This window comes from Pezoporus wallicus, unplaced genomic scaffold (assembly GCF_028554395.1).
Source record: "Pezoporus wallicus isolate ANWC-B61680 ecotype Strahan unplaced genomic scaffold, APGP_CSIRO_Pwel_v1 contig_8542, whole genome shotgun sequence".
NCBI classification, from domain to species: domain Eukaryota; kingdom Metazoa; phylum Chordata; class Aves; order Psittaciformes; family Psittacidae; genus Pezoporus; species Pezoporus wallicus.
Genome location: NW_026640148.1, coordinates 2,079,564 through 2,092,383, shown reverse-complemented (window position 1 = coordinate 2,092,383; position 12,820 = coordinate 2,079,564). Strand labels below are relative to the sequence as shown.

Genomic DNA, 12,820 nt, shown 5'->3' with positions numbered 1-12,820 from the left:
CTTTCCAGACAACGTGCCAGACGCTGCAGCCCTTATACAGGCAAAGCTCCCAGGGACACCCTGTCTTGGCTCAGAAGCCAGCGAGGGCTCCAAGAGCTGGGTGCTAGGCAGGAGCAGGCAGCAGGACTGCAGACGGGTTGGTGCAGGGACCAGCTCTCCCGTAGGAGCCCCATTCCCAAAGTGTGACTGGTGGCCATAAAAGAAATCAACATCAAAAGGGCTTTGGAGTGGTGGGGTGGGGTGGGCTTACCTTCTTGTTTACATGGCATTAGAGCTACAAAGGCTTTAAATGCCTTCCCGACATGACATTCCTGTAGGAAGCTGCTGTAGATGTCCCGAGGACTCAGGTGATGTTGGGTGGGTGGGGAAGGGCTGGGTGGGAAGGCAGGGAATGCAGCAGTGCCCCTGAGGCAAGGTAGGGCCCATACCACCCTGGGTGGTGGGCTTTATGCAATAAGGCCCTGGAGGAGGGGTGCGGGCCAAGGCTGCACGGTACAACCTGTAGTGCCAGCAAGGTGAGGCTGGGTGGTGGAGTCCACTCTGGTCTTCCTCTAATGATGCTCTCAATGCAAGGCAGATAAGGCTCATATCTGAACATCTCCAGTTGTTCTCTGAAGCACAGCCTTTCCAGGACTGTTCTCTCCCCATTTGTAGCCAACCCAGAGACACAAAGAGGGTGGATCAGAGAACCAGAGGTGTGAGAAATGGCAAAGACCTTCACTTGGGATCATTTCCTCTGGTGTTTCATCAGGCTCAGTAGGCATACAATGGCACTTTATGGCTTCCTTTGGGAGCTGGATTCTGTAGCTCTTAGGCGCCCAGGAACAGGTTGTGTTTTGCCAAATTTCTGTTTCACTGTGAGCAGAAAATAGTCATGGATGTCAATATGAATTTTTACAAGTGCAAAGGACTTAGAAGTGACACCCCCTTCCCTCCTTCCCACAGCACCAAAATATCACACGCCAAAGATCCTCCTGCTGAGAGCTGAATTCCCCCTTCACGCAAAGTTCAAGGACTGAGGCTTGTTCCAAGCATTTCTATTTCAGACTCTTGGTCTTTGACCAAATCATCACATTTCAGGCTTGTGCTGAAGACCTGAGGACCATATTTGTTTGTACTCCCTTTGCCCTCAGGGGCCCAGCCACAGCCCCCCTGTAGGAGATGCACAAAGGCAGCAGGAAGCCTCAGCCTGCCCTAAGCATGTTCCCCAGATACATGTTCTCTTAGAGGTCCTGGGTGCTTTGGGAGCAGGTCAAGCACACACCAGTTCTCCAGCTCTGCTGTGCAGGGAACCTACAGCACCAATTGATCTGTGGGGAGCATGACCCAAAGCGTCAAAACAGGGCCTTTAACATTGTGCACTGCCACCAAACCTGTTTGACTGAATTGCAGGTTAAAAAGGCATTGTGCCTATAATTGTTGGGCTTTAGAGAGCCTGTCTTTTCCTTTAATGAAATACCTTGCTCATTCCATTCGAAAAGGAACCAAAGACTTCTCAGGTTTATGATAAAGCTGTAAAAATTTTATTTACCCCATATTTCCTGCTGGGTTATTTACGAGGCATTTTGTCAGCTCTCATAAAACTGCCTTGTAAAAGAGATTTTCTTACCAAAAAAATAAAATCATTTGTGCGGAACATCTTGAGAGCAGCGAGGACAGAGTTAATGGGATACACACACGTTCCGACCCTGGGAGAAAACAAAACAGAACCAAAGCCAGGCATTGTTGTGCTGCATTAGTTAATAATAGCTTTAGAGCTAAAATCCTGCTCCCACTGATGTTACTGGAAGTTGGTCCTTAATGTAAAATAATCAAAGAACCAGCTGCCATGAATTGTAGAGCCCCCAAATGAACCTGGAATGCATCAAAGCACCCAGAAATCACACTTCTCCCATTGGGATTTCACCAGAAACACCAGCTCAAGAACTTTCCCTTTAAAACATGGTGGCTGAGATTTGTGTAAGTGGTGGATGGATGCAGAGCATCGCTCAGAGCTGGAACCCAAGGGTGGGTGGTTGTAATACAGTGGCTTTTACCTAGTTAAGGGTCAACACTTAATCAATGAAGCTCCTTGATGCAACCCTGAAGGAAATCCCATGTTGGTCATTGCTGTCAAATGAAGAGCCTGGGCAGAGGAGGAGCAGAACTCACCCTCTCCAGCCGCAGCTGGAGTACATTTGCCTCTCTTGGAGCTCAGCTTTTCAGTTCCATGTCACATGTTTGCATCTGCTCACTTCTCCTTGGTCCAAACTTGTGCATCCTTCCCCCAGCAGTGCTTGTTCCCTAATCCCAGTGGGAACCTTGGAGCACTAAGTTTGTGGTGCAGCATTACCTCCAACACCCTTCATTTCAACCCTTGCAGCTTCACTCCAACCGCTCTTACCTCTTATAGATAAGCGGGACACAGGTAAAAAGCCCTTTCCATGTGGCTTGGCCTGGCTCCCTCAGGAGCCCAGCAAAGGTATTCTAGCTTGGAGGCACCAGGAATATAAAGGAAGCAAGAAAACAATGAATAAAAGTAAAAAAACAGAGAAACGGGGAGGGTTGTTTTTGAAACAACAAGAGCTGGATGCTGGGAAGCGGTCAGAGGTCTTTTGTTCTGCGCCTGTACAGCGCTTAGCACAACACAACCCCAAATTACAGCTGAGCTCCTTGCTCCTGCTGCTGTGCACAAGTAAAGCAGCAGCAGCCCAGTGTGGGAAACAGGCAAGGAGCCAGGTTTGCAAAGGTATTTAAGTGTGTAAAGACACAGGGGGATACTTACTTACGGATGCTGGTAGAGGTCCTGTTTCCTATGGGAGCTAAGGCTCACAGCACCAGCTTTATCAGTGCCACCAGGTGCTACCTGTGTCTTTGGGTACAGGTAGAGCTGGGTTTACCACTCCTCTCCTTCATACTTGTTTCTTAAAAGCCACTCTTACCATGGGGTTGCTCTCCTATGTGTCAGCAAAATGCCTTTTGCCTTGCAAGGTCCTGCCTCTATCACACATGGCAGCATTTAGCAATATGACAGCTCCGTGCTGCTTTGGGCGTGCACAGTGCTTGGGATGTGCCTTCCTTTTGCACAGCTGTGTTTGGCAAGGGAGGCAGGAGGTATCTGGGTGACCCTGGGGCCTGGAGCTGGCCAGAAATCCCCCTTGGCCTGCTGATGGGGAGGGAAAGGGGGAAGCTGCTAAACTGAGCAGGGGTGGCTCCCAGGGAACCAGGGAGCGCTTACATCAAGTGGGATGTACCAGACCTGAGCTTCAACAAGCAGCTCAGGAGCTGGCTGTGATTTGAACAGGCAGTTTAACCAAACTGGACCGAATTTCTTTCAGCTCAGCCCTGCCACAAATGTCTGATCCAACAGAAAATGTGCTCTGCAACTGAGAAGCCCTCCCTAGGCTGCACTAAATCCATGACACCAACCCAGCAAGCACATTCCAGTTGGACTCACCTGGAACATCCATCAGCTGTCTAGAAATAAACACAGAGGTACTCCAAAGCAGGGAATGTTGAGAGGAGAATTGTGTCCAAAGGCTCCCTGGATGTGGCTCTGAGGGCTGAGTGGGTGGAGATGGAGAAGGAAAGCCATTTCTATTCCAGATATCAAACAAGCTCTCAGGGAAATTCCTTCTACAGCTAAATTCATTTAAAAAGAAAACACCTTTGCCTCCCAGCTTTCAAGAGGTTTTGGCATCCTTTACAGCCAGCACAATCAGTTGTTCCAGAATCAACATTTTTGGTCACTGACTGACAAGGAAGGGCTGCTTTGCCTCAGTGCACCAGGGAGAAACCAGCAGACATGTAGCAGACTCCTTATTTGCACTGGTGGGACTAACGCTTAGAGAAAGGTGAGCTGGCAGGATGTTAGCATACTGCACGCTCTGACAAAGCCCTGGTGATGAGAGAGCCGCTGGCCTCCAGAGCAATCAGTTCAGGGGGAGAGTTTCTGCTCGTTCCATCAGACCACTGCTATTAATGGGGCAAATTCCAACATTAAAATGACAAAAATCATCTCCCTGTGCCCCAGGCAGGCATCAGAACATCGAGTGCTTGAGCTCAGAGGCTGGCATAGGTGTTGTCCCTAGGAGGGGAAGCATAAAGAGAGGTGGAGAGTGGAGATGTGCAATAGCACACACTGAGGTCTCTGAAAAGCTGCTGCCGTTGACGGGGGTCCTTGGCAAACGACTCCAACGCTATCAGGAGCCGTGAGGCTCGCAGCTCCCTTCTCTGCAACAGGCTGTGTGATTTCTCTTCCCTGCTGCCAACTGGCATCAGTGACCAATTTATTTGCATTGAACACAAAGATCCGGGTTGTCTGAAGCCAAGCAGGACCCTCACCGAGGGAAGGCTCTGAGCTATTTAATAAAGTTTAGAGACCAGAGGAGCATCCAGGCTTTCCCACCATAGGAGGAGAAGATGAAATTCTTTAATTGTTTGTGTTTGAGGGAAACTCTTATAAAAAGAGGATTTGGGATTCTGAGGAAGCTTTAGAGGCGAGTCTGACCTTAAGCCGTGTTTCTGCACAGCATCGCACGCTCTCACACTGCGCTCCCAGCACCCACTCTGGGAACTCAGCCCTCACGCACATCCCCCTTGCTTAGGCAACACGGAGGGTCTCAGGGAGTCAACAGTTATGTTATCCTAAGGTTAATACAGGACCTTTTGGAGCCTGTGGTCCGGGCAGCTTAAAGGAAGCTGTGTCTCTCATGGGCAGACCAACACACAGATGCTCTGCAGTCTGTTACAGCTCAATTCTCCAGTTACTAGAAATCACAGTGGTTTGGATCCCACACTACTTTTCTCACTGGATTATCTCCCTATCCCCAATTTGAGCACATCTGTCTCATTGTAGTCCACAGGGTCCTTTTATCGCAGTGCTCAGACTTCTCCAAAGAGCAGTAAAAGGAATAGACAAATCAAGTTTAGCGTGTGCATCTGGCTTCGAACAAGAGATCTCATAGGACATGCAATGCTCATACTTTTGCCCTCATTCAGGACTGAAGTGCTGTGAGCCTGGTAAGTTGGCTGCTATTTGGGCCTGAACAAGGTCCTACCTGCTTGCGATTCAGCCCAAATTTGGAACTGACAGCCACAACATGAGGTGTAGGAACACAAGCAGAGCAGCCACCAGCCCAGATGCATGCTGGAAATGAGAGCTGAAGGATCTGGATTTCCTAAACCACAGACAACCTCATTAATATGGTAGTCAGACTATGTGGCATCTCTTCATCCTGATAAAACCAAACTGGTTTGGGGTGTTGTTGGGATTTTGCTTTAAATTGATAGATACAGGGGCCACTGAGGGCTGTTTTAATTTCTTAAACCTTGAAGATTCTCTGCTTTTAAATCTCTGCCTTCCACCCTTCTTCACCTCTCATTCACAAGTCACTCTAGAGATGATGAAGTGCCTCTCCCTTACAGGTTCTATGAATTCTGGTGTCATTCTAAATATCATAGCTCTGGGTAGAGCATATCATCAAAGCTGTAGCACAAGCATAGGCCTGAGGGTGAAACACAGAACAATCCCTTTGGCTCAAAAGATGCCAAGTTATTTGGCATTTGGCCCCAAATGCCACCTGGGATGGTGTAAATCTCGCTAAGGAGACCATGTAACCAAACTGACAATAGCAGAAGAAGTGATGGCAGGAACGACTGGTTACCTTTTTACCCCAAATGATCCCATTTTTACCTGCTATATCTCTATGGGGAATAACTAAAGAGACTGGGGCTTTTCAGTCTAGGAAGTAAAGCGAGAGAATACACCAGAGGTCTATAAACTGCTGTGTGGTGCTGGCAAAGGTGAATTGGGAACAGCCCTTGACCACCTTTCCTAGCCATTGGGGAAGCCAGGAGGAGGCAGAGTCAGCACAAACAGCATCTGGGCAGCAAACCTACAGCCTGGCCCCACTGAGTCTCTGCTTTGAACTAACGCTAAGGAGGGCTACCAGCCCTAGCGAGGCCTACTGAAACAAGCACCAAATCTCTGCATGCTCAGCTGAAGGTCTGGTTAACGACAGGGAACCTTTGTAAGAGGCCTTGAGATGTTCAGCAGCCAGAGCATGGCACAGCTTGCTTCAAGTTCTCATGCTGCAATCCTGGTTTCACCACTATTTTATCATATGGCATTAACAGAACACATCTAACTGAGGGCTTGGAGCATGATGGGTGTTAAACCAGCAGCAGCCAGGGGCCTGTAGTCTAAAATTCAGCTCAACTCTTCAGCTTCTAGAGAAGAACGACAGTCTTTGCCTCTGGTACTGCAGGAGGACAGGACTTCACCCAGTTAATTGTACGTATTTGATTCACCAAGTGTTAATTGTGCATGTTTGGTTGTGCAGCCCGAGTAGATTAACCCCAGCGTCTCAGGGTAAGCTGGCAGAGGGCAGAACCATCTGCAAAGTGGGAAATGGGAGCAAAGAGGGAAGAAGTTCAGGGTTGTGCTCTGAAAGAGAATGCAAATCTTATTTATTTTTCCTAGTCTTGGGCTCCGGTGCCAGGCTTCTTGGGTTCGACACCTCCTGGAACAGGAACAAACCCAGCCCCATCTCAGGAGCTGGCTAAGGAATGCTCAGGCTCACTTGGTTAGCTCTATTTCTGAGACAGAAACAGCAATCTTTCTACTTTCAACATCAATAACACCAGTTATTCTCCCAAAGAATTATTATCAACAATTCCTTTGCTATATTTACAAAGAAGCAGGGCTATTCTTAGAGGAAACACTAAAAAAGCCATTTTATTTCGCTTTCTTGGCAGTTAGACAAAAATGTAAGGAATGTAGTCAGTTAAAAACATCAAATCCCCAGCACGAGCCTATAAGAGCTTTCTAATGCATATTTACAATATAGAAAGCAGCCACTTTCCTGTTTTGTAGAACAAACAGGGAACCTTCTCTTTTCTTCCTAGCTGTTCCTGAAGACCAAACATCAAGTTGGACATGGAATGCTGCTTTTAATGGTGCGGGTTGTAAACTTTTAATGCCTAGAAAATGGGACTTAATGCTACAGCCTGCTTTCCCTAAAAAGGAATTAGAGGCAAATTTTACTGCTGGTTTTAGGGAAGTTCTCAATTGGCAGCCCTGGGTATCTAAATACTCCTTTAGCCACAGTTTGGTTTGCCATAGGGAACAGCAGTACTAGCAGAGCAAGGGCTGCTCGGGTCCTACAGTACCGCTGGTGGCACTGGGGAAAGCACTGTGTTCCCACAGGGACCCAGCTCAGTGCGGGGACACTGGGATTTGGGAACAGAAGGAGGGGACCGCACCACTGTTCCCATACATGCAACAGCATCTCAGCTTCTGAATGTCATCAGGAAAACCTCTATCTTAGGGGCATTACTTACTGCTTAGGAAGGAGACTGTGGTGCAGCCAGGTCCCAGCTTCCCTGCTGACACTGAAAGCAGACAAACAGAAGACATGAGTTATTGGGGGGTCAATGAGTGCACCTCTGACGTGGTGAAAAAGGACAAACGTTACCAATGGTACTTGTATTGCACAAAGCCCCAGAGATGCCCAAATGGACATGGCAATACCTCCTTTAAAGAGCAGTCTATTCCATGGGTAAATGAAGAAACTCAGTCTTTTGTGATTCTGCGTCTATTTCTCTCATGTTTACCTGCATTGGAGGCCTCCTGGTCTCCTGAGACAGCTTGACGTTGAAGATCTGGGAAGGTTTCAGATCCCATTCCCCAGACTTCAAATGATCTCAGGTCTCCCAGGCTAGAGAGAGACTGGAATTGTACTCCCCTATCCTGTCCTCTGAACCGCATCACTGTTGCTATTCTGTTGCTAGCAAGCCTGTTGTTTAAGATGTATTTTCAGTGGGTTCCTCCTGAGCCTTCCTCAGGGAGGTGATAAAATTGCCTTTGAAGCACTGTACAAGTTTTTGCTTTCACAACCAATATTCATTGCACTCAGTGAATTTCTCCAGATTACTATTTCATTAAACAAGATAATGACCGAAAAAGACAAAATCCTTCCTTGTCCTGCACTGAATCAGTGCTCTGAAACTGGAAATGAGTTTGGTTTCCTTTGCTCAAACAGCATTGGCCACAGCCCTGAGAGTGTCATCCTGCTGCCAGCCAAGAGGGCAGCCTGACCCTGCAGCTGGACACAGGTATGTCACAGTCATCCCACAGCACAAGCAGCCAGGCTCTGACACGTCAGCCCATCATGGTGCCCTGACACGTCAAAAGCAGCAGGAGAGCAGCTTGGCTCCTCCAGCTGTGCCATGGCACAAGGCAATGCCGGCTCAGAATGAATCCTAAACCAGCCCATAATCACACTGCAGTGAAGGGACATTGCCATGGGGAGTAATTTGCTCCTTGTGGCAAATGATGCAACCCCAACCATGATTTCGATGGGCTTTTGTGATCTGTCCCATAGCCATATGCTTCTCTTTCTGTTTCAGAGCCATCAGAACCAAACAAGTCCTCAACTGGAGGAAACCAGGCGAGGGAACGACCACACTTGAAGCAAGCGAGAGGAAACTTGTTGTGCCTTTGGCTGCCATTCGCTGTCATGTAACAGTCAGCATTGTAGGAAGTGTCAATAAGATACCAACAGGGTAAACAGTTGTCAGACAGATTTTCACAGAGGCAGTTGACTGGACCATGGCTGCTTTGTACACAATGCCAACTCAGTGTCATTCCTAATGGGGGAATTTATACAGCGTAATTATGCCAGAATTTGCTCCAGGCTGCACACTGCTGCATTATAAACCTGGCCATTGCCATGTGATTAGTCAGAGCTTTAAATAACACTGAAAGTAATTATATCAAGCAAGAGAAGAGAAGTGATGCATTCCAGAGCTTGCCACATACGGGCCCCTGAAGGGGTTAGCTATGGATGGTGGTGTCCCCTTTATTGCTGGAAGTTTTGATACCTTAGGCCACATCCTGATCACCTGACACACAAACAGCTTAAGGACCCTCTTAGTCTGGCCCCTGTAATTATGGAGCAAAGGGGACTTATATGAGGTGTGATAAGATTCCCGGATGATTGGATGTAGATGCATGCGATTGAAATGCAAAGAGCATGGAGGCTGCCTCGCATAGCAGCACATGGCCAAAGGGGCTTTGCATCAGAGAGATCTGGCTGCGTGCTTGCAGGCATACAAGGATGTCAGGCACCCTGTCATCAGTGGCCTGAGGGTTAAGGGCTGCTCCAGAGTTGCTCTAGCTGCAGCTAAAGGGCAGGTATTCCTCTGGTGGCACTGAAAAGAGTAAAGCTCCTCCAGTTCTACATGAGCATGGTGTCACATCACCAGTGCTCTGCAAAGGTGAGGGCTCCATCTTCCTGTGAGGGACAGAAGAGGGATCATAGAATCGCATAAGGGTTTGTGCTGGAAGGGACCTTACAGCTCCTCCAGCTCCAACCCCTGCCACGGGCAGGGACCCCTTCCACTGGAGCAGCTTGTTCCAAGCCCCTGTGTCCAACCTGGCCTTGAACACTGCCAGGGATGGGGCAGCCACAGCTTCTCTGGGCACCCTGTGCCAGCGCCTCAGCACCCTCACAGGGAAGAGCTTCTGCCTAAGAGCTCATCTCAGTCTCCCCTCTGGCAGGTTAAAGCCATTCCCCTTGTCCTAAGAGAAAGTGATGGCTGGATTAAGGGGGAGCAGATCACAGAGCTATGCAATGTTCCTACTTTGCACTTACTGTCAGAAGAGCCCTAAGCAGCTGGCATCCACAGATCCCCATTTCCCAGAGAAAAAAACCCAAATCCTTTGCTTTCCAAGTCATGCTGAGCTTCAGCCCTGTGAGGGGGACAAAGCTGGCTGATACCTCCCTTGCTCTAGCTCTGGTCCCTCAGGGCTGTTACAGACTATTCCAGTTTGCAGCAGCTCTCCCGAGGGCTGTTACAATGGTTGGGAATTGCTGTCACATCTTTGAGTCTTGCTCAGTCCTGCCTTCATTCCTTCCTCTGTGTCACACAGGGTGTTTCCCCTGACCTTTACCTTCGCTTTCTGACAAATGCTTCTTTGGACCTGGAGACCACAGAGGTTTCATCTCTCAAGAGCTCAAAGGATCTGAGATGTTGAGCCAAATCATAGTAAATCACAGTCAGAAATGCTGCTGTTGCTGGTGCCTTATAGTACCTGCTCTAAGAGAGGCTGAGGCACTCAGACTATACAGACACACTTTGAGAAACCAGGTGGATAATTCATGGGTCTCCACTTCTTTTTCTACCTGGCCTGAAGAGCTACAGACACCAACAACTACTTGTGGTATCCCAGCATTTCTGCTTTTGTCTAGGATGGGAATTAAACCAGGCACTAAATTGACAACAGAAATAACAGAATGGTGGAGGATTAGCCAAATCTTTTCAAATCTCAGCAAGAAAGTCCCCTTTGGTTTTATGAGCAGGCATTGGAATAGATTTCAATTGCTCTGTATTGATTCACCCTGCCCCTTCCGCTGACCTGCTGCAACGGTAACCCTGAGCTGTGCATCCTGTTTGAGCGGCAGCTGAGCTCCATGCAGAGGTGTCTGCCTCTGTTCACAGCTGCTTTCCATGGCTCCCACCCTGAGGCTGCCACCTCCCTTGATCTGCCAGCAGAACTATTTGTGGTGTCAACTCTTTGTGTCAGTGCTTCCCCAGCTCCATCAAAATACCAGAATTAAATGGGCTTTAAAATGGAGAAGCCACATAGGTCTGCACTGGTGGGACTAAGTGGAGAACTGCTGTTAACCAGCATGTTCAGGTCAATGCCTTGAGCAAGAACCAGGACAAACATCCATACAAGGGATATAATGTACCAGCATTAAAAAAAATGGGGCTGGAGGCAGTGGCTCTGCAGCATTCCAGCTCTCCTGTCCTACATGGTCTCCCTCTTTTCCACTCCCTTTCTCACTTGACCCTGTAACAGAACTGCCTCAACACGTTGAGCTGACACAAAACTAACCCAACCAAAACTGACTTTCTTCCTGTTGCTCAGCATCCTGAGCAAGATCCAGCGAGCCCCAGAGCCAGCGGGAGGGTGCAGGCTGCTGGGCAGCCACAGCACAGGTATGTTACTGCAACAAGGAGGGTCTCCCTAGGTCTTAGACTTAAAATCTGCATTGTCCAGCTGTGAAAATAAAAGATGCTGTGGATGGAACAGAGTAAATCTGAGTTTCAACAGAGAGAAAGAAGGAGGAAGGGTGAAGAATGAAGGGCTGTGAGAGAAGAGATGCATGTTTTGAACAAAAGCACCAGTGTTTTATAGGACGGGATTTCTCCTGAGTTTCTTGAAGTCTGGTAATTTCACATCCACTTCTGGATGGTAATTCCCAGTCATTAGAGCTCTTCTAATCATCGGCTCTTCTAATGGGGCCAACCTTGTAAAGCTGCTGTTGCATTTATCAAACGTGCAGTCATGTACAAGCACCCATTGTGTGTGTCAGCTGTGAAAAAGGAAGTAAAACCCAACACCCCAATCACATTTTCCATCTGAGGTGCTTCACCTCACTATAAGTAGCTCAAAAGTATAAAACCCCCAAATCTTAACTGATAAGTGAAACATTGTGTGATTGGTTGGCTGGCTTGCTGTGATTGACCTCTGGCACCACCCTGGTCTGGAATACCTGGATACCCACCTGGACTAGGTTTTCATTTGGAACTTAATGGGGGTTTGACACCAGGGGTGCTTTTTAGCTGAGAGCTCCCTGTTGTTTGCTCACAACAGTGCCACATGAGTGGAAACGTCACTCAGAGCTGCACTAGCGAGTTCTGGCTGGAGCTATCTATGGCTTTTGCTCTGACCACTGCTGCGGTGAGCTGGCAGACCTGGTCCATACCGGCCCTTCACCAAAGCAGAGCACTGGGAGGTGGTGTTGCCTTAACACTGCCAGTGCCCTGGGGTATCCAGTCCGTCCCACCTAAAAGGTAAACCAAGTGAGGCTTCACTGAGCTGCTTACCTGCTCCACCCCACTGGGGTTGAGGGATGCTCCAGTCCCAAGTTTTGCTGGCGAGCTGTGGTTCTGCAGCCTTTGGGCTGGTTCAGTTCTTGTTCTGAGACAGCTGAGCAAAGATTTCAGGGGTCTTCCTGCTTCTTTCACATCTCAGCAAGAAAAAAGAAATAGAGGAAAATAATGGTTAGATTCTCCTACACTAAATGGTCTAAAAAGTGAATTGAAGTGGCTCTGCCCCTTGTCTTGAGTTTTTCTGCAATAAAACCTGTGGTTTTGAGTGTTAAAAAGTGAAAATGATGGAGACATTGGATGAAGTGGGGTGACCAGTAGGGATGAGCAGAAGGGATGCACTGAGAGAAGGAGAGCAAGGAAAAGGCACACTGAAGAACAAGGGGATAAAGGCTGGTGGAGGAAGAAGGCTGTGGTATGGCAAAGGAACCCTTGCAGCAGCATCAGCATCCCAGGAGCTGCAGCCAGCCGGCACGGTTCGCTCCCGGCCTCCAGCCTGGTCCAACTGCAACAACATCTGTTACACTTGAGCTCTGCTGGGTTAGTGGCATGTTTGTTTAATTGTGGGCCTGGTTTGTTATTTTGCTTCCCATTAGGAAGCTGAAGAAAGGAGGAGGAGGGTGTTTTCATTCTGGGGAGCAGTTTGCCAGGACAATGAGTTTTTTTTCCATGGCACTGGGTAGTCAGAACTAGCTGTACCGCTCCTCGACAAGGCAGACGCCTCTGAAGCCCATTGTTCAACCTGATGCATTAAGGGCTCACACTTGTAATGTTGGCCCTGATCCCCCTCTCCCATTGTGTGAGCAGAATGGGCTGAGAAAAGAGAGCCTGTCCTCTATGTGGCAGCAGGAGCAGGAGGCAGGGGCGGTGGCAAGGCTTTCCCTCCAGCAGCAGTGGTGGGGAAGGCGGTGGTGGCTTCAGGAGCCTCCCTGGTTGC

The 12,820-nt window shown here is 48.6% G+C and overlaps 1 long non-coding RNA gene across 1 annotated transcript; it reads right to left on the bottom strand.

Annotated features, from left to right (window-relative positions):
- Positions 1-370: 370 nt before the first annotated feature.
- LOC130603699 (uncharacterized) lies at positions 371-3,223 on the bottom strand. The gene is made up of 3 exons (XR_008973247.1): positions 2,384-3,223; positions 1,610-1,688; positions 371-855 (listed from the first exon to the last, which is right to left on the bottom strand). It is a non-coding gene; the product is annotated as an uncharacterized LOC130603699 (long non-coding RNA).
- Between the last annotated feature and the right edge of the window lie 9,597 nt (positions 3,224-12,820).